Source organism: Bos grunniens, chromosome 23 (assembly GCF_055505025.1).
Source record: "Bos grunniens cultivar Pamir isolate PY7600 chromosome 23, Bosgru_T2T1.0, whole genome shotgun sequence".
In the NCBI taxonomy this organism is placed as follows: Eukaryota; Metazoa; Chordata; class Mammalia; order Artiodactyla; family Bovidae; genus Bos; species Bos grunniens.
This window is the reverse complement of record NC_141187.1, coordinates 10,777,720-10,803,448: the sequence shown is the minus strand read 5'-3', so window position 1 is coordinate 10,803,448 and position 25,729 is coordinate 10,777,720. Positions and strand designations below refer to the sequence as shown.

The 25,729-nt window shown below is 46.1% G+C and overlaps 2 long non-coding RNA genes across 9 annotated transcripts; one reads left to right on the top strand and one right to left on the bottom strand.

Annotated features, from left to right (window-relative positions):
• Window positions 1-1,548: 1,548 nt before the first annotated feature.
• Window positions 1,549-17,266, bottom strand: LOC147346654 (uncharacterized). The gene is made up of 3 exons (XR_015153066.1): window positions 17,143-17,266; window positions 16,794-16,894; window positions 1,549-1,686 (listed from the first exon to the last, which is right to left on the bottom strand). It is a non-coding gene; the product is annotated as an uncharacterized LOC147346654 (long non-coding RNA).
• LOC147346653 (uncharacterized) lies at window positions 16,779-19,891 on the top strand. 8 transcript variants are annotated; one of them, XR_015153051.1, is made up of 5 exons: window positions 16,779-16,903; window positions 16,987-17,049; window positions 17,391-17,441; window positions 18,030-18,109; window positions 19,712-19,891. It is a non-coding gene; the product is annotated as an uncharacterized LOC147346653 (long non-coding RNA). The 8 variants fall into 8 exon arrangements; XR_015153049.1 differs by having other exon boundaries at window positions 18,012-18,109; XR_015153050.1 differs by having other exon boundaries at window positions 16,987-17,059; window positions 18,012-18,109.
• The last annotated feature ends 5,838 nt before the right edge of the window (window positions 19,892-25,729 follow it).

Genomic DNA, 25,729 nt, shown 5'->3' with positions numbered 1-25,729 from the left:
AATGTAGGATAGTTACCTCATCTCAACACTCTTAATCACATCTGCAAAGATCCTCCCACCCTCACCCCCACCCCCACCCCCAGGCTCCATGGATTAGGATATGGATATCTTTCATGGGCACATTGATTCATTCAATACACATGACTCAACCCTTTACTGAATATTTATATAAGTCAGCATTCAGTCTTTAGTTCAGTTCAGTTCAGTCGCTCAGTTGCATCTGACTCTTTTCGACCCCATGAACCGCAGCATGCCAGGCCTCCCTGTCCATCACCAGCTCCTGGAGTCCATTCAAACCCATGTCCATTGAATCGGTGATACCATCCAACCAGCATTCAGTCTTCAGTTCAGTTCAGTCGCTCAGTCGTGTCTGACTCTTTGCAATCCCATGAATCACAGCACGCCAGACCTCCCTGTCCATCACCAACTCCCAGAGTTCACTCAGACTCAGGTCCATCGAGTCAGTGATGCCATCCAGCCATCTCATCCTCTGTCGTCCCCTTCTCCTCCTGCCCCAATCCCTCCCAGCATCAGAGTCTTTTCCAGTGAGTCAACTCTTCACATGAGGCGGCCAGAGTACTGGAGTTTCAGCTTCAGCATCATTCCCTCCTAAGAAATCCCAGGGCTGATCTCCTTCAGAATGGACTGGTTGGATCTCCTTGCAGTCCAAGGGACTCTCAAGAGCCTTCTCCAACACCACAGTTCAAAAGTACCAATTCTTTGGCGCTCAGCCTTCTTCACAGTCCAACTCTCACATCCATACATGACCACTGGAAAAACCATAGCCTTGACTAGACAGACCTTATGGATATGCAAAAATTTATAAAACAGGGTCTTTGACTTCTGATTTTAATAAAGTTGATGTGTTCCTGCTTATCTGGAAATCATCTGTATCAGTCAGGGTCCAGTCACAAAAGAGGTTCCGGAGATTTCTCTGGTGATCCAATGGCTAAGACTCCACGCTCCCAATGCAGAGGCCTTGGGTTCAATCCCTGGTCAGGGAACTAAATCCTGCATGCTGCAACAAAGGACTAAAACCGCCAAATAAATAAATAAAAGAAAACAGGTTTCATAGTAGTTATTTTAACAGAATGTGAGATAGGACATTGATTAAACAGGGGCTGGAGGACTCAAAAAACAAAAGTAGGACGCTGAGTTCGGACCAAGATATACGCTAAGCCAAGAAGCAACTCCCACCTGAAGCGCTGGGGGAATGATGAAAAGACGCTAAAAGGGAGGCTTCCAGGGACGGCGGAGCCTGGTGGGCTGCTCTCTATGGGGTCGCACAGAGTCGGACACGACTGAAGTGACTTAGCAGCAGCAGCAGCTTGGAGGTGAGTTCTGGACCTTGGAAAAGAGGTGGGATCCAGTGGCTGCTACCATCCCAACTGCTCCGAGGAAGGGATGGTACTGGGCTCCACCCCCAAGGAGAGATGCTGTGTCATCATGTGAGTGTATCAAGAGACTGCGGGGAGGCTGAAGCCTGGACCCCCGAATCAAGCTGGAGGCGGAAGCCAACCTTTGCTGCCCCGGGGTGATTTGCGCCCACTGCTGGTGAAATACTGCTCAAGCCCAGAAGCAGCCGGGCACGTCTCAGCTCCGGCCGCCCGGTCTTCCCTCTATCGCCCTCTGCTGGCAGAAGCTCGCAGGACGCTATCTAGCCATGGAAATGCCGCCGAGTTCCAGCTTCAGCACATCAGAGCAGAACACAGAAGGGTCGATTAGGAGCGGAAAGACAGTAACAATCCACCCAAGCCACCCCCTGGCTCCTCAGCATCCAATTCCACCCTGCCACCTATATTTGAACTTTCATATTCCAGCAAAACAAATGGACGCTTCTGCCTAACAAGCTAGATCCCACTATCCTTCAAATAAATGAAGATATTCTCAGCCTTGCCCCAAAAGGGGACACACTAAGTCTGTACAGCCATCGCTAAGTGATGTTAATGACTGCATTGATGCTGATAATATAAAGCTACATATATATTTCTTTATATGTATATGTGTTTGTGGGGTGGGGGGGCAGGAGCTTCCCAGATGGCCCTAGTGATGAAGAACCCACCTCCAACGCAGGAGATGAAAGAGAAGTGGGTTCCATCCCTGGATCGGGAAGACCCCCTGGAGGAGGGCATGGCAATCCTCTCCAGTATTCTTGCCTAGAGAATCCCATGGACAGAGGAGCCTGGCGGGCTATGGTCCATAGGGTGGCAAAGTCAGACACGACTGAAGCAACTTCACACACACGCATGTGTGTATGTGTCTTATGGGTAGAGTTGGGTCTCCCAAAAGGATGGGTTAATGTCCTAACGGTACCTCAGAATGTGACCTCATTTAGAGATAGAGTCTTTGCAGATGTAATAAAGTCTAGATGAGGTCGCTAGGGTGGACCCTAATCCAATCTGACTGGTGTTCCTACAGGAAGTGGCAAATGACATGTGAAGATATGGACCCAGAAAGAACAGCATGTTCTCAGAGGCAGAGCTTAGGGTGATGTGTCTACAAGCCAAGAAACCACCAGATGTCAGACTCCACCTCCTGAACTGTCAGAGAATAGATTTCTGTTGTTTTTAAGACACTCACCCTGTGCCTTTGTTACGGTAGCACTAGGAAACTAGCTCTGTGTGTGTGTGTGTGTGTGTGTGTGTGTAGAATAAGTAAGAAAGTGTACCTAGCTAGCCTATTCTCATTTCGGTAATTCACTACAAGACTGTACTTGATGACAGTAACTTCTTTCTTCCATTCCCCATTCTGTGTTCTTTCTTCCTTCAGCTAGCACCGTAGCTGGTTGAATTATTTATGTGGTGGGGTAGCCCTTTATTTAATATGAAGGGTATGAGTTCTCAGTGGTCCTGCCTTTTGCTGGTTGCTATTGTTTTCCATTCACTTTTACTTGGGAATGTGAAGCACTAAGAGGCACCCGGGACACATCCCCGATTCTAGATGTCTGACCTCACTGTGTAGTAGCAGCCCCCTTTGCCCTTAGTCACCAGGTTCAGCCATTCCAGCAGGTAGAGTAACCCTTTCCTTTACCTGTGGGCTCAGTGACATGAGGAGCCCCAACTGACCAGGAAGCGGTCTCAGCTTCCAGGTCAATGATATCAATGTCATATCCCATGGCGGAAGAAATTTCTCTACTGGGTATCATGACCTTTAAACCAGCAGAGCTCAGAATTGCAGGAACAGGAGCCATCTATAGACAGATGTACTTATGAAAGGAACCATGTACATTTTCACCGTTTGATTTCCAGGTCTGTATATTCTGGGTGCTTCTCCAAAAGTTCATCCTATAAGACGAACCCCATACTTCAAGATGTTGTCTCTCTTGTGACTTGATGGGTCAGATGACTCCCAGTACCTAATAGGCATCTCAGAACAAACAGCCACTTGATGTTCCATCCCCAGACATTCAGTCTCCACCAGGTCCCAGCAAGCATGCAGCTAAATCAGAAGGAAAGCAGTTCTCTGCACACCACAGCATGGAATTGCTCAGCAAACTTAAATGTGTGTGCTATGATTCCCCATCAGGGCTTCCTCGGTTGGATCATAAAAGGCCCAAGTGATGGAGCCATCTGCACTACAGCCTGAGCCTGCTACAGAGCCTGCCTCTCCCTGGACCCCGCTCAAAACTCAGTAAATGGATCTGAGTTGTACACTCCCTGTGATGTGCATCGCCCCTGTATTCATTTCCCAGGACTGCTGTAACAGGTTGGCTTAAAACTGCAGAAAGGGGACTTCCTGGTGGTCCAGTGGGCTATGACTCTGCGCTCCCAATGCAAGGGACCTAAGTTCACTCCCTGGTCAGCAATCTTGATCCCACACGCTGCAACAAAGGTTGAAGACCTCGTGTGCTACAACTGAGACCTGGAGCAGCCAAATAAATAATCAAATAAATTTTAAAAAGACAGAAATTAATTTTCTCATAGTTCTAGAGGCTGGAAGTCTGGTATCAAGGTGTCACGGGGCCATACTCTCTCAAAGGGTCTAGGTGAGAACTTATCACATGACGTTCCACCTCTCAGCTTCCGGTTGTTCCAAGCAGTTCTCACTGTTCCTTGGGTTGTAGACACATCACTATAATCTCTGCCTCCACCCAAACCTGGCCTTCTCCCTGTGTGTCCATGTCTTCATGTGACCTTGGCCTCTTCTTACAAGAACACCAGTCATGTTAGATTAGGGTCCACCCTAATGACCTCATGCTAACTTGATTACATCTACCAAAACTCTATTTCTAAATGAGGTCACCTTCTGAGACATAGGGGGTTAGAATGTCAACATATCTTCTTGGGAAATGCAATTCAAACCATAACACCTTCGAAATCCAAAGAGACCCATGAAGCACTGGGCCTCATCTTCGGTCAGAGGCAGTAGAAGGCACCACACTCACCTTTAAGGAAATAACCCAACTTGCACCAAACCCCTGTGTATCCCCAGGAAGGTTGTTGAGATGGCAAGTCCCTGCATTTTCACGGGCTTTGTCTCCCACCCTCTGGCTTGGTTGGGCCTTACTTAGGTGTCTAAAGTCCTTGTTTCTCAGGTCCTATCAAATGAGCATCGTAAAGGCCTTGATGTTCTGTCAGATACTGGGATGATGAAAACCTCTGCACACTAGGTTATGAGAGAACTAGAGGGTTGACTTGGCCCTGAAGAAGACTGTAAACAAATACTGTTGGGCCTGGTAAGTGATTTAAACCGCCTTTGGTACCACTTGCAAGCTGTTACAAAGAAAATATCATTTGCCAGGTCAGTAGTGCTAACCAGGGGGACATGCAGCCATAATTTGTTCCAATAAAGATGATGCATCTGGAACAGCAGGTGCAATTGGAATCACCATCTGATTATGTTTACAATGAATTACAGAAATGTTCTCTTAAAGCCATCTTTTTTTGTACAAGCCAAGCAGGTAAGATAATAAATGGGCGTGTGCAAGGTAGCATCATCCATGTTGCTTCCCCATGTTGCAAAATTGCTTTTACTTTACTACCTGGTTGCTGCTGCTAAGTCGCTTCAGTCGTGTCCGACTCTGTGTGACTCCATAGATGGCAGCCCACCAGGCTCCCCCATCCCTGAGATCCTCCAGGCAAGAATACTGGAGTGGGTTGCCATTTCCTTCTCTAATACATGAAAGTGAAAAGTCAAAGTGAAGTCGCTCAGTCGTGTTCGACTCTTAGCGACCCCATGGACTGCAGCCTACCAGGCTCCTCCGTCCATGGGATTTTCCAGGCAAGAGTACTGGAGTGGGGTGCCATTGCCTTCTCCTACTACCTGGTTAGGGACGGTTAATTCTGAGATTCTTCTTTGTGGTACTTCCTGCCAAAATAGCCTTTTTACCATGGTTCTGAGATCTAATATGAGGATTCTACCACTGGCCAAGTATTCATTCAAGAACTAGGAAAACAATCACAGGATGGGTCTGTGATTCTGCTTGGCTCTTTGTGATTTAGACTTTAGCCAAAATTCAATTTATCATCTGACCACCGTAAGGCCTTACTGGCCTTTTTGGTTGCCAGGAATTAATGACAATTCAAAACCGGTATCTAGTGATCTCCAAAGAGGCTGAGAATGTCCCTTTACCCAAGACACAGCTACCCTAGTAAATGGCTGCAGGGTCCTTGGAGGAAAGCTTGGAAGATATATATTGCATGCTTACAGGAGCTTGCAAGATCCCATCTCAGAGGGACCCCAGCCTTAAGTCAGTCAAAGGGCTCTGAGGTTATGAACTGCTTTAGGTCCATAGACTGGGTGGGGACTGTGACCATTACTGTGCGAACTAAGGGTTCTGGCTTTGTAGATTAAGAAATATTTTATAGGTTGTTCATCTATTTTATTCCTAGGGATACCATGATCAATTGGGCACCCTCAAAATCCATACAGATCAAAACATTCTGATTGCCATTCTCCAATGTCCATGATGTTTCTGGTGACTAAACGCTGCCCTGTAGCCCCTCCTGCTCCAGGACTCCGGCTTTCCCATTGAAATATGGGAGCCCATCTCAGGGGTGGGCCCCCTGGTATTCCTGGCCTATGGGAAGCAGCCAGCACAGAGCTGGCGACACTGGTACAGAATCCCTAGTGCCCTCGGAGGGATGTGTCCTCTGGGACTTCACAGGGGATGCAGTGAGGCGGGGATGTGCCCATCACACATGACAAATACACATTTCTTCCCTCCTGCACGTTGGGATTCTTTCTACATAATTTCAGGGACGTGCTAGCACCTCAACTTCACTGAACAGAGTCAGTCACTGAGTCCAGGCTTTAGTTAATCAACCAAGCAGAGACTTTTCTGGTGGTCCAGTGGTTTAGACTTCATCTTCCAAATTAGGGGGTGCAGGTTCAATCCCTGGTCAGGGGGCTAAGATCTCATATGCCTTGCAGCTAAAAATGGAAGCAATATTACAACAACTTCAATAAAGACTTTTAAAAAATGGTCCACATTAAAAAAAAAAAAATCAACCAAGAAAACTGCTCAGTAACTCTCCCAGCTGTACCAGCTGACACACTGGGAGAGATGGCAAAATAAGATAGTGACAGTCCCTCCCCTCTCTGTGTGTAAATCCCTTCAAAGTGTGACTTGACAGCAACTCCTGTCAAGTGGACACCTACGTCTCCACCCCCTTAAATGCCACCTGGGCTTGTAATGTGCTGTGACCAACAGAATATGGCAAAGGTGATTTTGTGGGTGTTCTGAGACCAGTCCTCAGAAGTTTTGCAGCTTGCACTGGCCCTGACTGTCCACTCTCTCACTGCCCTGAGACTTCCAGGGAAAGGAGCCAGGATGGTCCTCCTGGAGAATGAGAGACCACACAGCCCTGCAGACAGCCAGCACCTACAGGCCAACTGTCTTGGGGCGTTCACCCAGCCCCAGCCGAGCCACCAGATGACTGCCGCCAGGAGAGACCAGCAGAAGAATCGCCCAGCTGAGCTCAACTAAACTGCCGACCCACAAAATCCCGACCAAATAAACCAGCTATTGTTTTACACCACTAAGTTATGCAGCAACAGATAACCAGGGCACACAAACCCAGTGTGATCTCATATTGATGAACCGAGGAACAGAAAGACCATCTCTGAGGAAACCAGAAAATAACGAAAACTGCAAACTACAAAATGGGCAAAGGCAGTGCCCAAAGCAACTGAGATGAAGAATCAGGGAGGGTGGGGAGTTAAATGGAGAGAGGGTGCCTACAGCTTGGATCTCAGGCAGGGCCAGCAAAGAGCAAGCCCAAATGAGGGGCCTGTCCTTGGTAATAGTAGAGCCTCAGGTGTGACCCCGCGACAGAGAGCTGAGGCCAGATGAAGGCAAGGGCACAGGTAGAGAGGAGTCAGGGGACAGAGGGACCAGGGGAGGAGAAGGACCATCTATGTGAACACTGAACATGTAAAGAATTATGGCTGGAACAAACAGTCCATTGAAAAATGGCCAGGGGTGGGACTTCCCTGGTAGTCCAGTGGCTAAGACAACTGCGCTTCCAAAGCAGGAGGCCCAGATTCTATCTCTGGTCAGGAAATAGATCCCATGTGCTGCAACTAAGAGTTCCCATGCTGTAACTAAAGACCCCATATGCTGCAAGAAGATCGAAAACCTGGTGCAGCCAAATAAATAAATGGGCAGGGGCTGAATAGACATTTTTCCCAAGGAAGATGTACAGATGGCCAACAGGCACATGAAAAGACATTGAACTTCACTAATTGTTGGGGAAATACAAATCAAAACCACAAGGAGACATCACCTGTTGGAACGGATATCATCAAAAAGACAAAACATAACAAGTGTTAGTGGGGATGTGGAGAAAAGGGAACCCTCCTGTACTGTTGGTGAGAATGTAAATTGGTGTAACCACTATGGAAAATGGTATGAAGGGTCCTCAAAACAATTAACAAAAGAACAATCGTACAATCCAGCAATTCCACTTCTAGGTGTTTTCTCTAGGAAAACAGAACCACCTATTGGATAAGATACATGCACCCCATGTTTGTTACAGCATTATTTACAAAAGCCAAGATATGAAAGAAACCTAAGTGCCCGTCATGGACCATCACCTGCCAGACTCCTCTGTCCATGGGCTTATCCAGGCAAGAATACTGGACTGCATTGCCATGCCATTCTCCAGGAGATCTTCAAGACCCAGGGATCAAACCCGCACCTCTTGTGTCTCCTGCATTATAGGTGGATTCTTTAGCAACTGTGCCACCTGGGAAGCCCATCGATAGATGAGTGGATAAACAAGATGCAGTATATACATATCTGTGTATATGGGCTTCCCTGGTGGCTCAGAAGGTAAAGAATCTGTCTGCAATGCAGGAGACCCAGGTTCTATCCCTGGGTGGGGAGGATCTCCTGGAGAAGGGAATGGCCACCAACTCCAGTATTCTTGCCTAGAGAATCCCATGGACAGAGAATCCTGGTGAGCTGCAGTCCATGGGGTCACACAGACTCAGACACAACTGAGTGACTAACACTACTCCTACTATACAACAGAATATTACTTCAGTTCAGATCAGTCCTCAGTCGTGTCCAACTCTTTTCGACCCCATGAATCACAGCACTCCAGGCCTCCCTGTCCATCACTAACTCCCGGAGTTCACTCAGACTCACGTCCATCGAGTCGGTGATGCCATCCAGCCATTTCATCCTCTGTCGTCCCCTTCTCCTCCTGCCCCCAATCCCTCCCAGCATCAGAGTCTTTTCCAATGAGTCAACTCTTCGCATGAGGTGGCCAAAGTACTGGAGTTTCAGCTTTAGCATCAGTCCTTCCAAAGAACACCCAGGACTGATCTCCTTCAGAATGGACTGGTTGGATCTCCTTGCAGTCCAAGGGACTCTCAAGAGTCTTCTCCAACACCACAGTTCAAAACCATCAATTCTTTGGTGCTCAGCCTTCTTCACAGTCCAACTCTCACATCCATACATGACCACTGGAAAAACCATAGCCTTGACTAGAGTATTACTCAACCATAAAAAAAAAAAATCATGAAATCTTGCCTTTTGAAACAACATGGATAGACCTACAGGGTATCATGATAAGTGAACTAAGTCAGACAGAAAAAGACACTGTATTATTTTACTTACATGTGGAACCTAAAAAATAAATGAACAAACAACAAAATAGAAACAGAGTCAGAGATACAGAGAACAGATGGTTGCCAAAGGGGTGAGGGGAGAGGAATGAGTGAAACAGGAGAAGGAAATTAATACATAGAAACTTCCAGTTTCAAAATAAATGAGTCACAGGGATGAAATGTACCACGTGGGGAACAGAGTCAATAATTACGTAATATCTTTGTACAGGTGACAGATGGGAACTTATTGTGGTGAGCCCTGTGTCATGCACAGAAATACTGAGTCACCAAGTTGTGCACCAGGAGCTAATACAGTATTGTAGGTCAATTAGACTTCAAAAAAATTATGACTGGAGTGGTATTTAAGAGAAGGTGCAGTGAATTAGGTTCACTAAATTAGGTTCCCTTCAAGGAATCAGGAGTGACCAAGGGCCAGTAGCTCTGTAATACCAGTTCGGTTAAATAGCATGAGATTTAAAGCTGTGGGGCGGAGGGAAGAAGGAAGGGTCACGTTCTGGAAGTGGAATGAGTCGATCGCCGACCCCACCTCTTCTTGGCCCCATGGCAAGAGGAGCGAGAGAGAGAAGACAGTCACCATTTGAGCTAGTGGCGGGGAAAGCCGTGTCCCCAGGGAGACTCGGTATTCCAGAAGAGCTAGGAGACGAAGGAATTGTCCACAGAAGACAAATCCCAGGGTGCTTCCCATGTCTGAATTTGGACGGGCTCGTGAAGGGTTTTTAGTAAAGGAGCAGGAGATGGGACAAGAGAAGGGAAAGACCGGCCAGACGAGGATTAGATACAGGGAGGAGGCTGAGCAGAGACCATAAACAGGGATGAAGGGTGTAATGAGATTAGTCTGCAGCAGAGCCGTAGTGGGGCTGGGTGGCTGGCAAGGCTGTCAGGGAGAAAACTCATGCAGAGACGCATATATAACCACACCGTGCAGAAGCAATCCTGTGTATGCTGGGATTGTACATGTCTTGCCAGGTGTATCCAGTAATATGGGATGCTCACTATCTTCAAGTCTGGCTAAGGACATGGGGAAGATGGGCTTTTCCAGAACTCTGATTCCTATTAAGACTTTTCCAAGACTGGTCAAGACAATGATGAAAAATCCAGCGTAACACAAGAGCACACGAACAGATACCAAAATAGATTTGATTTAAAATGTGACAATGCAGGATTTCAATTTGGTGAGGGAAGAATGTACTTAATAAGTGTTGCTGACTCACTGGGATCCCACCAGGGAGACAATGAGTTAGAACCACCACCTCTCACCATAGCCAAATTAAAAGAAAAAAAAAGAAATTCAGATGGTTTAACAGTGTACATGGGCTCGCTCACCCAAAACTACTCACTCAGACTCTTCAGAGGCTGAGCCACAGGATCTGGATTTTAAATAAGACACTGTGTTCTTGCCTGGAGAATCCCATGGACAGAGGAGCCTGGTGGGCTGCCGTCTATGGGGTCGCACAGAGTCGGACACGACTGAAGTGACTTAGCAGCAGTAGCAGCAGCAAGCAGCTGAAAGGGACTTCCAAAAGGGACTTCGTTTGTGGTCCAATGGTTAAGAATCTGCCTTGCAATGCAGGGGACGTGAGTTTGACCCCTGGTCAGGGAATTAAGATCCCACATGCCACAAGACAGCTAAGCCTGTGTGCCATGACTAGACGCTCCATGTGTTGCAGTGAAAGATGATGCAACAAAGACCCCACGTGCTGCAACTAAGACCCAACGCAGCCAAGTAAACAGATGTTTTTAAAAAACAGCACTAAGGACTTCCCTGGTAATCCTGTGGTAAAGAATCTGCCTGCCAATGCAGGGAACACGTGCTCAACCCCTGCTCCGGGAAGACTCTACATGCCTTGGGGCAACTAAGCCCAAGTGCCTGTGCTCCACAGCAAGGGGAGCCGCCGCAATGAGACGGCCCTGCTCCCTGCAGCTGGAGAAAGTCCATGTGCAGCAACTAAGACCCCAGCGCAGCCAAAAATAGATAATTTCTTAAAGCACTAGAAAATATAGCCATTATCTGTTGTTATTGCTGTTTTAGTCACTAAGTTGTGTCTGACTCTTTTGCAACCGCATGGACTGCAGCCTGCCAGGCTTTTCTGTCCATGGGATTTCCCAGGCAAGAACACTGGAGTGGGTTGCCGTTTCCTTCTCCGGGGGATCTTCCAAACCCAGGGACTGAACCCCATTTCCTGCATCAGCAGGGGGCTTCTTTACCACTGAGCCATCAAGGAAGCCCCCAACAATTATCAAGAAATAAATTCAAAGAGAAAAAATTTTAATTAACTGAATAAGTGTATGCATACATATACATATGAGTACACATGTACACACACACACACATATATACCACATTCAAAGATTGGAAGGCAAACTTCCAGGATACAAACTTCCAGTCATAAGATTAATAAGTTCTGGGGGTATAAAATACAGCATGGTGATTATAGCTAATAATACTCTATTACATACTTGAAATTGCTAAGAGAGAAGATCTTAACTGTCCTTACCACACAAAAGAAATGGTAATTATGAGACAGGATGGAATGTTAGCTAACGCTATGGTAGCAATCATTTTGCAATTTATAAATGTATCAAATCATCACATTGTATACTTTTAACATACACAGTGTTGTATGTCAATTATATCTCAATAAGCTGGAAAAAAACACAAATTTTGTTAGGTCTTCCCCATCTTAAATCTCTTTTTAATATGTGTACATTTTCTTTTTAAAAAGGATTAGGAGATATGAATGCAATGCAATCAAATCAAAATCTTCATGGGTGATTTTTTTGGTAGAATGTGACAGGTTGATTCTAAAATATGTATGTAAATGAAAAAACAAAACAGCCCAACATGGGAATATCACTCAACTGGATAGCAAAACTTGATAAAGTACAGTGATTAGGAGAGGGTGATACTTGGGTCAGTATAGACAGACTGAAGAAGACTGGAGAGGGACACAGAGGAGGACAGGAGTTACGGTCTATGTGGCAATAAGAGCGCAGGCAAAGACGAGCTTTTTCAATAAACGGATTGAGTGTTCACATGGGGAGAAAGTGAAACTTGATCCTTGCCACACACCATAAACAAATAATCTCGGATGGGCTGTCATCACATGGAGGGCAGAACACTAAAGATTACACGAGATGATAGAAGGTGAAAGAAAAGGTTGAGGATGAAAGCCTCAGGGTAGTGACAGATTACATTTCCTGTCACAAAAGCACCAACCTTACATGAAAAGCCTGACAAATTTGGTTTCATTAAGATTAATAAGTAATTCCATTTGTACAACACTCTAAAACAGGCAGAACTGCCCCCATGGTGTTTAGGAAGGCATCCTCAGGCTGAAAAAGATGGAAGGATGCGAGGACCCGATCAGGGCAGTGGTTCCATGAGGGGCAGGAGGGGCTGAGGCTTTGAGTCTGACAGTGTTCTGCTTTGTTTTTGGGCCTCGCTGTCCGAGTTCCCTGATCAGGGATTGAACCTGCGGCCCCTGCACTGGAAGCACAGCATCTTAACCACTGGACCGTCAGGGAAGTCCCTGCTGTTATCTTTCTAGACCTTAACGAGGTTACATGGGAGTCGGTCTTGTAATAATACATTCACTTGTATATTTATGTTTTAGTCTTTTTTCTGTATCTATAAAGGTTTTAAGGAAAAAAAAAAATCTTCCCATGTGATTCTTTTGTTTTGTTCTTTGGCTGCACCATGCTGACATGCAAGGTCTTAGTTCCCTGACTAGGGGTGAAACCCACGACCCCTGTGGTGGAAGCAGAGTCTTGATCACTGGACTGCCAGGAAAGTACCCCCTTACCCATGTGATTCTGATGAGCAACCACATCTCGGTATCCCTCGTCTAGAGCCTCAGTGGAGCAGCCCTGTAATGGCCAGGTCTGTTTCAGGTGATACAGTCCAATCCTGACTCATGGATCTCAGACATTGACTCACATAGCCGAAAAGCCCAGGGTAGTTTCAGGAATGGCTAGTTCCAGATACTCCAACAAGACTATTAGGAACCTCCCGTCTCTGCTCAGCTTTTCTCATTATCCTGCAGGCTCTTGACCCCAGGACAGCCCTGGCTAAGTCCTACCAGGTGAGCCACAGGAGCAGAAAAAAAGTGTCCCCTGAGGTTGGCTCTCCCAGGCTCACCCCTGACCCAATGCTGTGGCCAAGGGTCTGAAATAAAATTGAGGGTATAGTCAGCCTCATTCGCATCATATCCATATGGGAGAAAAAAACCAAGTTTCTTCCAAGGAGTAAGTGAGTGTTGTTACCAACAGAAAAAAAGAAGACCAACAGGGATCAATGGGCTAGAAGCCCCAACAGGGTCAGAGGAGAGGTGTGGGGGAGGAGAGTGGGCAGGGGTCGGGGAGGAGACTGTCACTAGAGACTGGGGCGTCTGAAGTGCAATTTCAGAGGTAGAGCAGTTTCAGGTGATGACAGGGACTGGGGTGTGGTCTTGGGGGTGGGTGGCAGGGCTGTCAAGGAGCCAAGTCCCCAGGGTGTTGGAGGCTGAAGTACTCGTGCCCAAGGTCTTCATTAGCAAGGGTGGAACCCTAATAAAATGTGGCCACACATGATCCAGTCCCAGAACGGCACCAGAAACACAGCCCAACAGCCAATGTAATTAACAAGCAATTTCATTCTTTGGTCACACCTCTCGGAGGATTTAAAGGGAGTCAGGTACATAGTTCAAAGCCACACTCGTTAAACCCCCTTTTCCTCTCTTCTCTTTCTTCATGCCCCGAAGCTACTCAATCTCCATCTGCCACCAAAAAAAAGAAAAGAAAAGAAAAAACGCTCCTCTTCCACATCTAGCTCAACTCAGCAGCTACTTTCCCATGGGGAAGAATCACTCCTTCTTCAGGAAGGGAAGGCAGGGAGGAGAAAGTGGACCCGTAATTACAGGACTCTTTTGGGGATGGGGGTGGGGAAGGGAGTGAGAACACATCTCTGTGCCCAGCCTCTCCCTGATCATTTTTACCCCATCACAAGGAGAGTGACCTGCTACGTATGAAATAGAGAACTAATAGGGACCTACTGTACGGCACAGGGAACTCTCCTCGATAGTCTAAAATGGCCTATATGGGAACAGAATCTAAAAAGCAATGGCTATGGGGCTTCCCTGGTAGTCTAGTGGTTAAGAATCTGCCTGCCAAGGCAGGGAACGTGGGTTCAATCCCTGCTCTGGGAAGATTCCACTTGCTGGGGAGCGACTAAGTCCACGCACCGCAACTACTGAAGCCCACGCTCTAGAGCTTTCAAGCCACAGCTACGAAAGCCTGGGCACAGAGAGCCACGCTCCGCAACAAGAGAAACGCCCGCTGTGTGTATAACTGGTTCGCTTTGCTGTACACCTGAAACTAACACATTATAAATCAACTATATTCCAATTTAAAAAAAAAAAAAACTAAGGAGAATGACCTAGGAGGAACATAACAACAGCTACTAGGGGACTTCCCTGGCGGTCCAATGGCTAAGAGTCTGCACTCCCAATGCAGGCGACCCAGGTTTAATCCCTGGTCAGGGAAGTAGATCCCACATGCCGCAACTAAAGCAGATCACACATGGAGCAGCTAGGGATCCCACGAGCTGCAAGAAAGATCGAAGATCCTGCATGCTGAGACCCGGTGCAGCCAAAATAAACAAATAAATATTTAAAAATAATAACAATAACAGCCACTGGGAGGACTGGCAGGTGATGAAGCAAAATGAACACGAGTTTTTACATTCGTGGTCCTCGACTTCATGAGCCTTCTGCTTCAAGAGCCTCCATCTCAGAACCTGGAATTCATGCTAAATAAGCAGAAACCCTAAGGCCAGAGCTCAAGCAGAAGCCACTTTCTCTTCTCTGTTAACAGACCTAGTAGGTTTTTAAATTTACTTTAACAATAAACATGGACTTGTTTCATTTAGTATAATAAATCAAGCATTAACATTTTGAGGAAAACCATTCTGATGCTGTCAACGGCGTTGGTCAATTCTGGACCTTCCACTCTAAATCTAACAAATGTTAATGCAAATTTAAATAATAATGAAGTACTCTCTCTCACCCATTAAATAGAAAAAAAGGCAAAATAATAGAACCAAAAGTTGGTGAAGTTACTAGGAAAAAAGTGTATCCATACATTATTAGTGTAATCCTCTTTGAGGAAAAGAGATGATTGACAATCAACACTCATCAAATTCCACATATATTTATTCATAAATTCATTCAAAAGAAGAAAATCACACTTACCTTCTCACTCTTCACCTCTATCAACCCTCCAGGGCTGGGCACAGATCATCTTATCATTTTTTCTAATTGTTGTATTGTAGTAAAATACACATAAAATTTACCGTCTTAAACATTTTAAAATATACAGTTCAATGTCAGTTGCTGGTGTTGTTCAGTAGTTAGGTCGTGTCTGACTCTTTGCAACCCCATGGCCTGCAGCATGCCAGGCTTCCCTGTCCTTCACTATCTCCCCGAGTTGACTCAAATTCATGTCCATTGAGTTGGTGATGCTCAATGTCAGTAGCCTTCATATTATTGTGCAACCAGCCATCTCTGGAACTATTTTTATTTGGCAAATCTGAAACTCTGTTACCATTAAACAGTCACTCCCCATTGCTCCCTCCCCTCAGGCCCATTATACTTCCTGCCTCTATGAAAATAATCTGACTATTTTAGGTATATCATATAAGCAGAATCACACAGTATTTGTCTTTTTATGGATGGCCTTATCTCACTGAGCCTAATGTACTCAAAGTTTATCCATGCTGTGCTAAGTCACTTCAGTCGTGTCCGACTCTGTGCGACCCCAGAGACGGCAGCCCTGGGATTCTCCAGGCAAGAACACTGGAGTGGGTTGCCATTTCCTTCTCCAATGCATGAAAGTGAAAAGTGAAAGGGAAGTTGCTCAGTAGTGTCCAACTCCTAGCGACCCCAGGGACTGCAGCCTGCCAGGCTCCTCCGTCCATGGGATTTGCCAGGCAAGAGTAATGGAGTGGGTTGCCATTGCCTTCTCCCATCCATGCTGTAGCATATGTCAAAATTTCCTTTCTTTTTAAGATTGAATAATACTTAATTGTATGTTTATACCACATTTGCTTCTGGAAAAGGAAACGGCAACCCACTCCAGGATTCTTTCCTGGAAAGGTCCATGGACAGAGGAGACTGGAGAGCTACATACAGTCGACGGAGTCACAAAGAGTCGGACACAACTGAGCGTGCACACGTGCATGCACCACATTTGCTTATTCATTCACCTGTTGACGGACACCTGGGTGGTGTCCACCTTTCAGCAGTTAAGAATAATGCTGCTGTGAATATGGGTGTTCAAATACCTCTTCAGGATCCTGCTTCTAACTCTTTTGGGCATATACCCAGGGCATGTGCTATATACTGTCTCATCTTTGGAGGGGGTGGGTGTGGCCTGGTTTCTGAATCAGAGGGTATGAGGAGGTTGGAGGGGATTGGCTGTGTGACCTTGGGCAGGACACTTTCCCTCTCTGACAGCAGATCACATTTCCAAACAGGGACTTCTGTTAACCAGACACATGCCCAAGCCCATTTTCCTGGGAAATTCTAATTCAATGCCTGTCCTGGGACCCAGGAATTTGGAATTTTTTGAAGAGCCTCAGGTGATTTTTATCATCAAACAGGTTTGGGAATCACATGGCGGGAGAATTTCTAAAGACCCTTGCAGCTGCGACATATGACTTCAGTGATTAAGAGACTAACCTGGAGTCTGACTGATTTCAGTTAAATTCCTGGTTGCCAGTCACCAGCACCACCTCAGTTTCATCCCGTAAAGGAGGGTAATGGCACCTACCCCAGGACTCCTGCATGAAGTAAATGGAAATGAAAGAAAATAAGGCTTTAGCATTTACCTAGTACTCAAAAAAGTCCTCTAATATCTTTGTGTTATCCCCAGTCGTCCGCTCCTTCAGCCTGACTGTTCTTCTCGCAGTGGGTGGGTTCCTGTCGCCTCCTGGTGGTAAGACTAAGTCAGTGCACACACCCTGACTTCCCCGTTTCCCCATCCAACTCTGCCCCAACTCCCACCCGGCCCATTCCATCCCAAGCTCACCCTATTCAAAAGCCTTAGGCCCCTCTGCGAGGGTGGAAGATCAAGGCGGGAGGGGCTGGGGTCTGAGGCTCCCAGAGTCCATTCCACAGCCTCAGCCTAGGGATGGTGAGTCGTTGGCACTGACTCCCTGGACGGTCCTGCAGAAGCCACTTCTGTCCTGACTCCTCCTTGATAGTAAGAATGGAGCTGAGTGCCAGTTCTATGCTGGAGGTCTTATAGGTATCATCTCATTTGATTTTCACATAAAGAAGAGGGACTTAGAACTTTCCCACAGACGAGGAAATTGAGACTTAGAGAAGGTAAGTGACTGGCACAAAATCACACAGCTTGTGACAGTGAAGCCAAATCTCAAGCCCAGGTGGATATTTTTTAAAGGATTTTATTTTCTTTTTCCAGAAAGGAAGGCTACAGAGTTAGAAATTTTCACCAAAATTTAATATAATGTTTGATTCTTCAAAACAGCCACAGGCTTTTCAGCTCTGGACACTCAGGTTACACAAAAACCTTGTGAAACTGATTCAGCCAGAACCTTCATGCTTTCTTACTAAAGAACAGTCAAACCCAGGCAGATCTTAAACTATGGTTATTTCTATTAAGCTAGAAAGCCTACAAACTAGTGATTATCTGCCTGGGCTGGACACTGAATTCACCTGGGGAAGCTTAAAGAATATTCATGCCTGGGCTCCACCCCAGAGATTCTGGTTAATTGGCCTGGGATATGGCTTCAGCTCCCCCGAGTATTCTTGTGGGCAGCCCGTGTCAACCACTGCTCTAAACTCACTCCGTCTGTTTTCTGTTTCTTGGGGCTCGGGGCCCTGCTCTCTGCTCTGTGGGTAACAGCAAACTTCCCATAAACGATCTGGGCCCAGGCGTTCCACTTGCCCCAGGTTCATAGGTGCACCGGGGGATGACCGTGCCACGTGACAGCCCCAGCCTGGAGCAGGAGACCTGGTTCTACCACTGAGAGGTAACTGGAGGGCGAACTTCTGTGTGCACCAGGACGCACTCTAGAGTGACGCCCGAGGGTGTGGGGCACCAGGTTCTGCTGCGTACTAGTTGTGTTGGCCTTGGGCAAGTGACTGCACCTGTCTGTGAAGCTGCTGGTATGGAAAGCATGTATGAAAGTAAAAATCGACGGCACAATATGGCTAAGTATTAAATGAGCTAATTGATAGGAAACCCACTTAGAACGATGCCCAGAACCCAGCAAGCTCTCAATAAATGTTACGGCTACAGCTGCTGCTATTATTATTCCTCACTCCAACAGCAGCTCCGGGTGCGGACTGCTCACCGAGCGGTCAGAAGAGGAAGAAATCCTCTTTCCTTTTTCAGAACTACTGTTCTCGCAAATCACAGAGAGCCCCGCCCAGAGGCGGGCACAGGTCTGAGCTGGCCAATCAGAGTACACCCATCCTAGGACTTAGATCCAGGGGTAAGCAAGGGACCAAAGTGCAGCCAGTCAGGCGTCCGCTTGGGGGAGCTAATGAGCTCAGGGAGTCGTCTGAAGTCACCTTTCCCAGGAACGCAGAGGAGAGCAGAGAGTGTGAGAGAGAGGGACTTGGGGACGCCTTTTGAGCCCCTGGGTACAGCCATGCCAGAGGTGAGACTGCCTCTAGCTGACCTAGTTGAGGGTGCAATCTTTTGTGCTTATGCTACTTTACACTGGGCTTCTGTTACCTGTCACTTACACGGCTTTAGGTTGGGTTCATAGTCCCTGGTCACCCTTAAGGATTCAGTTGAGACAATGTCCAGGAAGTGGCTTCTTATTCGGAGGTTGGGCCTGAAGGTAACTATTAAATCAGGGTAATTACGCATAAGTGATGGAGAAGGAAATGGCAACTCACTCCAGTATTCTTGCCTGGAGAATTCCATGGACAAAGGAGCCTGGTGGGCTACAGTCTACGGGGTCACAAAGAGTCGGACACGACTAAGTGACTAATGCACACACACACACACACACCCATAAGTGAAAATCGCACAGAGCAGAATTGCCCTTGACAATTCCTCAGAGATTGAGGAGGACTAGAGAGACATCACGACCAATGCAAAGTGTTCCCCTGAACCTATAACGGCCAATACTGGGACAGTAGGAAAAACCTCTCGGTCTCTGGCCAAGGGTATTCCAGAGTTTATCACACTATTCTTGAAACTTATGTGTCAATTTGAAATTGTTTCAAAAATAAAGAAAAAAAAAAAAAACACCACTGGAGGAAAAAAAATGAACATTGGATGGGAAAAAAAGGAAACGTTTTTGAAGAAAAAGTCTCATAAATTGCCTGTCAAATAGTGTACCTGCCACAGGCATACACCACATTGGAGACAAACGGACTTAGAACAACAGCCAGGCGGCTGCTCCACCAGGGGTAGCAGAAGGCCACATCTCCTCCCTGAGCACTAGGTGGAGAGACAGGTGTTTAAGGGCCCACTTGTGCCAGAAATCTGGATATTTAAACACTAGAAACACTAGAGTCACATGTTGCAGGATCAAGACAGAATAAGAAACAGGCGGGGTCTCCCCTCCCCATTCACAGCATCCAAGACAGTTCTTTGTCTCTCTCTCCCCATTTAGTTACTCATCACACACCGTGGGCCCTGGAGAGACAGCTGTGAACAGAATGGACAAAGTCCCTGGCCTCAGAGAGCTTTTCTTCATCGCTCCTGTGACATCATTCAGAGACGTGTGGGGAACTACCCAGTGGGGAGATAGTATCCTCATTTCTCGAAGGCCTCTTGGAGACGGTGCTGGGCTGAGTGGTTCTCAGAGTCAGGTGGGCATGTGAATTCCCAGAGGCTATGCTAGAATGCTGAAGGCTGGGCCCCAGCCCAGAGCTGCTGATAGTCAGAGGTGAGGTCTGTGCATCCATGCTTCTAACGTGTTCCCCAGTAATGCTGCTGGTCCAGGGAACCTGCTTTGAGAATCACTGCTTTACTGCAAGGAGTAATTTCAAGCATTTCAGAAACCCCAGTAATATTATTTGTCATGTTCTCCTTTTCTAGAGGAGACATCAGTGCCCCAGTTTTATTCTCTGTGCCTCCCAATAACCTCATCTCACAGCCTGTGCATTCCATGAGGAAAAAACCAAGCTGGAACACCATTTTCAGCTCCTTCGGCCAGCGCCCAACAGTCACTAGGGCTTCCTTCAGCCCAGGCTCTGAGCTCAAACAGCTGACCTGAATCCTGCTCACTCCCGCCTGTCCTCCTGTGAGACCCTGGACAGTGGCTTAACCTTCCTTAGCCTCTGTTTCCTTATCCAAGAAGCAAGGCTAAGACTAGGACCCTGGGGACTTCCCTGGTGGTCCAGTGGCTAAGACGCCAAGCTCCCAATGCATGGGCCTGGGTTTGATGCCTGGTCAGGGAACTAGACCCCACACGCCGCAACTAAGAGTTCACATGCCACAGCTGAGAACCGATGCAGCCAAAAAAAAAAGACTAAGACCCTGGCACTGCAAGGCTAGAGCTCACTGAGAGAAACTCCCTTCTAGAACAGTCTGCCAGGGGCTATGTGACATCAATAGCACCCTGACGGATAAAAGAAGCCCCATTCTTCAACAAAATAAAGCTGACAAAAATCGGTCATTTCAAAGCTAAGACCTATTTTCTATTTTACAAGAGCCTGAACACCGGAGGCAGCTGGAGTTTCCCGGTTTCTGAAAAGCCCACCTGAATGGATTCTTTCACGATACAAATGTATTTTGCCAGATTGAGAAACTGAAGCTCAGGGCAATAGGCTCTAAGCAAGGGGGATAACTTCCCCAAGGTCACCCCGCTGGGACATGGAAAAGCAGGACGCATGGGTCTGTTTCTGGGTAAAATCTCCAGCTCTTAACCACTGCTTCAGACTTTCTCCAAAATCCCCTCTTTTCTCCTTTGCACCACACAGGCTGAGCCAGGGAGGGCTGGGTTCGAGTCTCTAGGACTGGGCCCTACTTTCCTTATACATAAAGCACCACACAGCTGACCTTGATAAGACATCGGTTCTATGCCAGGCACTGCACTAAGCACCGAACGTGGATCAATCCATTTGCTTTTCACAACTTCCATAAAGTCAGATACAGTTATTGTCACCACTTTACTGTCTAGAAAATGGAGAGGTGAACTCATGTGCTCACCTGCCTTTCAAAGTTTCCACAGGGACTAGAGATAACACAAGTGAATACCGCACACCTAGCAGGCGCTTGTCCATGGAATGGCTCCACCAAGCACCAGCGGTGTGACCTTAGACAAATTACTTAGCTTCTCTGAGCCACAGACACACAAGTGTGCTATAAGAATCAGCTGAAAGCACTGGGAACAACGCCCAGCACGTGGTAGGAGTCGTTATTGATCAGCATCCAAGTCATTGGTGGTAGCAAATCTTTGTCTTCTGAAAGTAGATTTAATTTTAGGAAATAGCTAAAATTCCAGTGGAATTGAGTCTGGTGACTAATGCCAATGGTCAAAGAGAAATGTCATTTTTAGACCAGAACAAAGTGTAGTTACAAAGTCTCAAGCTTGTTTTTCTTTGTGGAGAGGCTTGGTGTTCTGGTGTCAGAGCAGAAGGTACCAGAAGATATGTGTTCTTTTTAAAAAAATTTTTTTGGTATTTATTTGAATGTTCCAGGCCTTAGTTGCAGCATTCAGGATCTTTTTTTGTTTTGTTTTGTTTTCTTTTAATTGCAGCATAAGAACTCTTAGTTGCGGCATGTGGGATCTAGTTTCCCGACCAGGGATCAAAGCCAGGCCCCCTGTATTTGGAGTGCAAACTCTTAGCCCCTGGACCACCAAGCAAGACCCTATGTGTGTTCTTGACATGAATCTTATCACTAAACTCTCATTTTCAGCAAAGTCTTAATGGCCAATCCTAAACCTACCCATCCTTGGCCCAAATCTAAACACTGACCCATCTCTAAGTTTCACACACATCTCTAAGTTTCCCACTGTGAAAAGTGAAAGTGAAACTCACTCAGTCATGTCCAACTCTTTGCAACCCCATGGACTATGGAATTCTCCAGGCCAGAATACTGGAGTGGGTAGCCTTTCCCTTCTCCAGAGGCTCTTCCCAACCCAGGGATCAAACCCAAGTCTCCCGCATTGCAGGCAGATTCTTTACCAGCTGAACCACTAGGGAAGGTCCCCAACAAAACTCTGAAGATTCTTTTTATTCTTTTCTGTGTTTCATTTGGCTATTTTCTGCTTCTATCATGATCTGGACCCAGACTAACTCTCCAAGGATTAAAAACATGTCACTGCATTCAAAGTGTACAAAATGTGAATACATTCTCCTTAAAGTAACTAAGTAAATGTTAAACTTTTTAATTAAAATTATTTTTCATGTATGTTTCGAAAAGTGACTTTTCCTCGAATATATTCAAAATGATATATTAAAAGTTGAAGGCAAATATAGTTTACACTTAATAAATATCCCTCAATTAATCAAATTTAAATGGTTTTTAGAAGTTTTAATTTCATCTTATTTAACACTTTTAGGAAAACCGGACTGTTCTTAAAATATCATCCAATTCTTCATCCAACATGAAGAATTGCTACCATGCTTCACAAGTCATGTCCAGACTTATGTAGGTACACATTACTGTGAATTAATACTCTGTAGTGTTCCTCAGCTGCCACGTGCAAAAGGCACAGAGACAATGCTGATTCAAGAGACCCTTCGGAACAGGAAATAAAAGCAACTAAATGGACACTTTGTTATGTAAGTGTTGATCACAGGCATGCAACCCAAGAGGAGAGATCTGAGAAGTGAATTTACCTTTTCTTTCAAGTTAAAGTTTCTGCTGCACAGATTTGCCCCCCAACTCAGAAGCAGAGTCCATCTCTGGTGTCGGCCAAAGCTCAGCCCACACACCTCCTACAGGCGGGTTCAGGAATCTTTGCTTTTGAGAAGAGTGGGCAAGAGAGAAGTGTCTCTAGGACCCCAGCAGGGTTGGAACCTGGATGTTTAGGGTTACAGCCCGCTGAGCCCCAGGCTCCCCATGGTTCTCGGCTCGGACATGTTTGAGGTTAGAGATTCCCTCTGAAGGGTGGTTCTTAGGCTTAAGTCCTGGTTGAGGCGGCTGTGGCTCCCACTGCTACATTATGCCAAGTTCTTTGTTGCTTGGAAACATGTTCTTAAGTTGTGCCCTTTACCTGGAACATTCTCTTTCCCAGTCTTTGAAATCCTTCAGGTCTCAGTTTAAAATCCCCTTCTCAAGGACTTCCCTGGTGCCCCAGTGGCTAAAGCTCTGTACTCCCAATGGAGGGGGCCTGGGTTCCATCCCGGGTCTGGGAATTAGATTTCACAAGCTGCAACTAAGACCTGGCATGACTGAATATTTTAAATAAATAATTTTTTTTTAATTCCCTTCTCAGCCTCATCTATCCTCTAAATCCAGACTGGTCCCCCCTGCTAGTCTCATGGAACCCAGTTCTTTCCTTTCCTGGCAGTTATTAGAATTAATAATAATGATATCATTATAACTGGGCTTCCCTGGCGATTTGCATATTCATGGCTTTGCTCTCTTCCATTTCTCACAAGAATGGAAGCTCCATGAGGGCAGGGACCACATCCTTTTGTCCATCATTGTATAACCAGTGCTGTTTGGCACAGAGTTGGTACCCAGGAAATGCTTGCTGATGACTCTCAGCTGTGAGTTTCCTCACCTTTAATATCAAGGTGTTACTATCTGCCTCAGTGGAGAGAGAATGGGAACAATGACCTGATGCACAGTAGCTGGTCAATAAATGCTGCTCCGGTTATCACACATTCAGAGGCAGATGAGGACTGAGGAATCTTAGCAGTGGGGACTTAAGGGCTATTTACAACTGAGCGACTTCACTTTCACTTTTCACTTTCATGCATTGGAGAAGGAAATGGCAACCCACTCCAGTGTTCTTGCCTGGAGAATCCCAGGGACGGCGGAGCCTGGTAGGCTACAGTCCATGTGGTTGCAAAGATTCGGACACGACTGAGTGACTGAGTGAGGGTTGGATGGATTTCATGAAACGGCTGCAGCAAAAGTATGGAGGAGAGGAAGCACAAAGGCAATAAGTAAACCTACGGGGCTGGATGGAGAGTAGGGTTTGAGACAGCCCTGTAGTGAGAAAGGCAGACTGGGGCCAGGTCAGGGAGAGCCCGGAACACCAGCCCAGCGCATTTAAACCTGATCGTAGGGACACAGTGATGATTTCGGAGCGAAGGTGTGAACTGAAGAAGCAGCATTTTAGGAAATTTATGTATGGCAAATTGGGACCAGGTGGACCAAGGACGTGGAGAAAAACAAAAAGACTGTTTCATTCAAAATCCATCTAATCATTATGACCATATAAAACATAAAAGGGCTAAAAGCAAAAGCTCTGACAGGAGACAGTTCTGGTTACCATCTGGCCGATACTAAGCAGGTCACTTCATTTCTCTGGGCCTCAGTTTCTCCACCTAAAAAATAGAAATAATAATCTCTACCTTACCTATATCACTGGACTATTGTCCAGTGAAAATCAAATGAAATAGGGAATTCCCTGACAGTCCAGTGGTTAGGACTCAGCACCTTCACTTCTGTGGCCTGGGTTCAATCTCTGGTCAGAGAACTAAGATCTCACAAACCTTGTGGGCATAAAAGAAAAAAAAGTGCTAATTTACTGATGCAAAAAATGAACCCCAACCATGTACCAAGTTGTGCTGTAAATGCTGAGGAAACAGAGATGAATCCAAAGTGCCCTGAAAAGGGGCACATAATTACCAATTTTTTGTCTTTTTTTTTTCGTTCTAATTACTGATTTTTGAGCGTTTAGTGTATGTGGCTTTCCACCTGTCATCTCATTTCATCTGCACACCATCCCTACCAGGTCAGTGCTGTTGTTAAACCCATTTCATAAAATGAGGAAACGGAGGCTCAGAGAGGTTAAGTCAGTCACCCAAGGATGTTCAGCTCTTAAGCAGCAGAGTTTAAGGCTTGTGCTCAGGGCTGGCTGACCCATGCCAGAGACGGCTGCCTCCCTCCCAGTGCTAGATCTTTGAATACATGTGTTTCCAACCCTTAGGTCTCTACCTTGCTGTTCCTTTTCCAGCAATAAACCATCCCACCTTTTCTTTTTTCTTTTCTTTTTTTTTGACTGCAGAACTCCCCTCCCCTTTCAAGTTTTAGATCAGGTTTCAGGAAGCCTCTAGGACCCCCAGTTGGGCCCCTCTTCTGAGCTTCCTCTGCACTTAGCCAAACCTCTCCCATGATATTAATCATACCAACACTATATTCCCTTGTCTCTAAGCTTTTTAAAAAGCACGTTCCAGGACTTCCCTGGTGGTCCAGTGGTTAAGACTCTGCACTCCCAATGCAGAGAACATGAGTTCAATCCCTGGTGAGGAAACTAAGATCCCTCACTAAGATCCTGTGTGCTGCATGGCAAAAAAAAAAAAAAAAAACTAGCTGAATCAACAAAACTTAAAAAAAAATTCATAAAAATTAACTAAAATATATTTTAAAAAGCATGTTCCTTATCATTAAGAAACATTTACGTTTACACCCAGAATATAGGCATATTTCTTTATAAAGTATACACACATGCATGTGTCAATCCATATATATTAAATATTAGTAAATCTTGATTCTTTTTTTA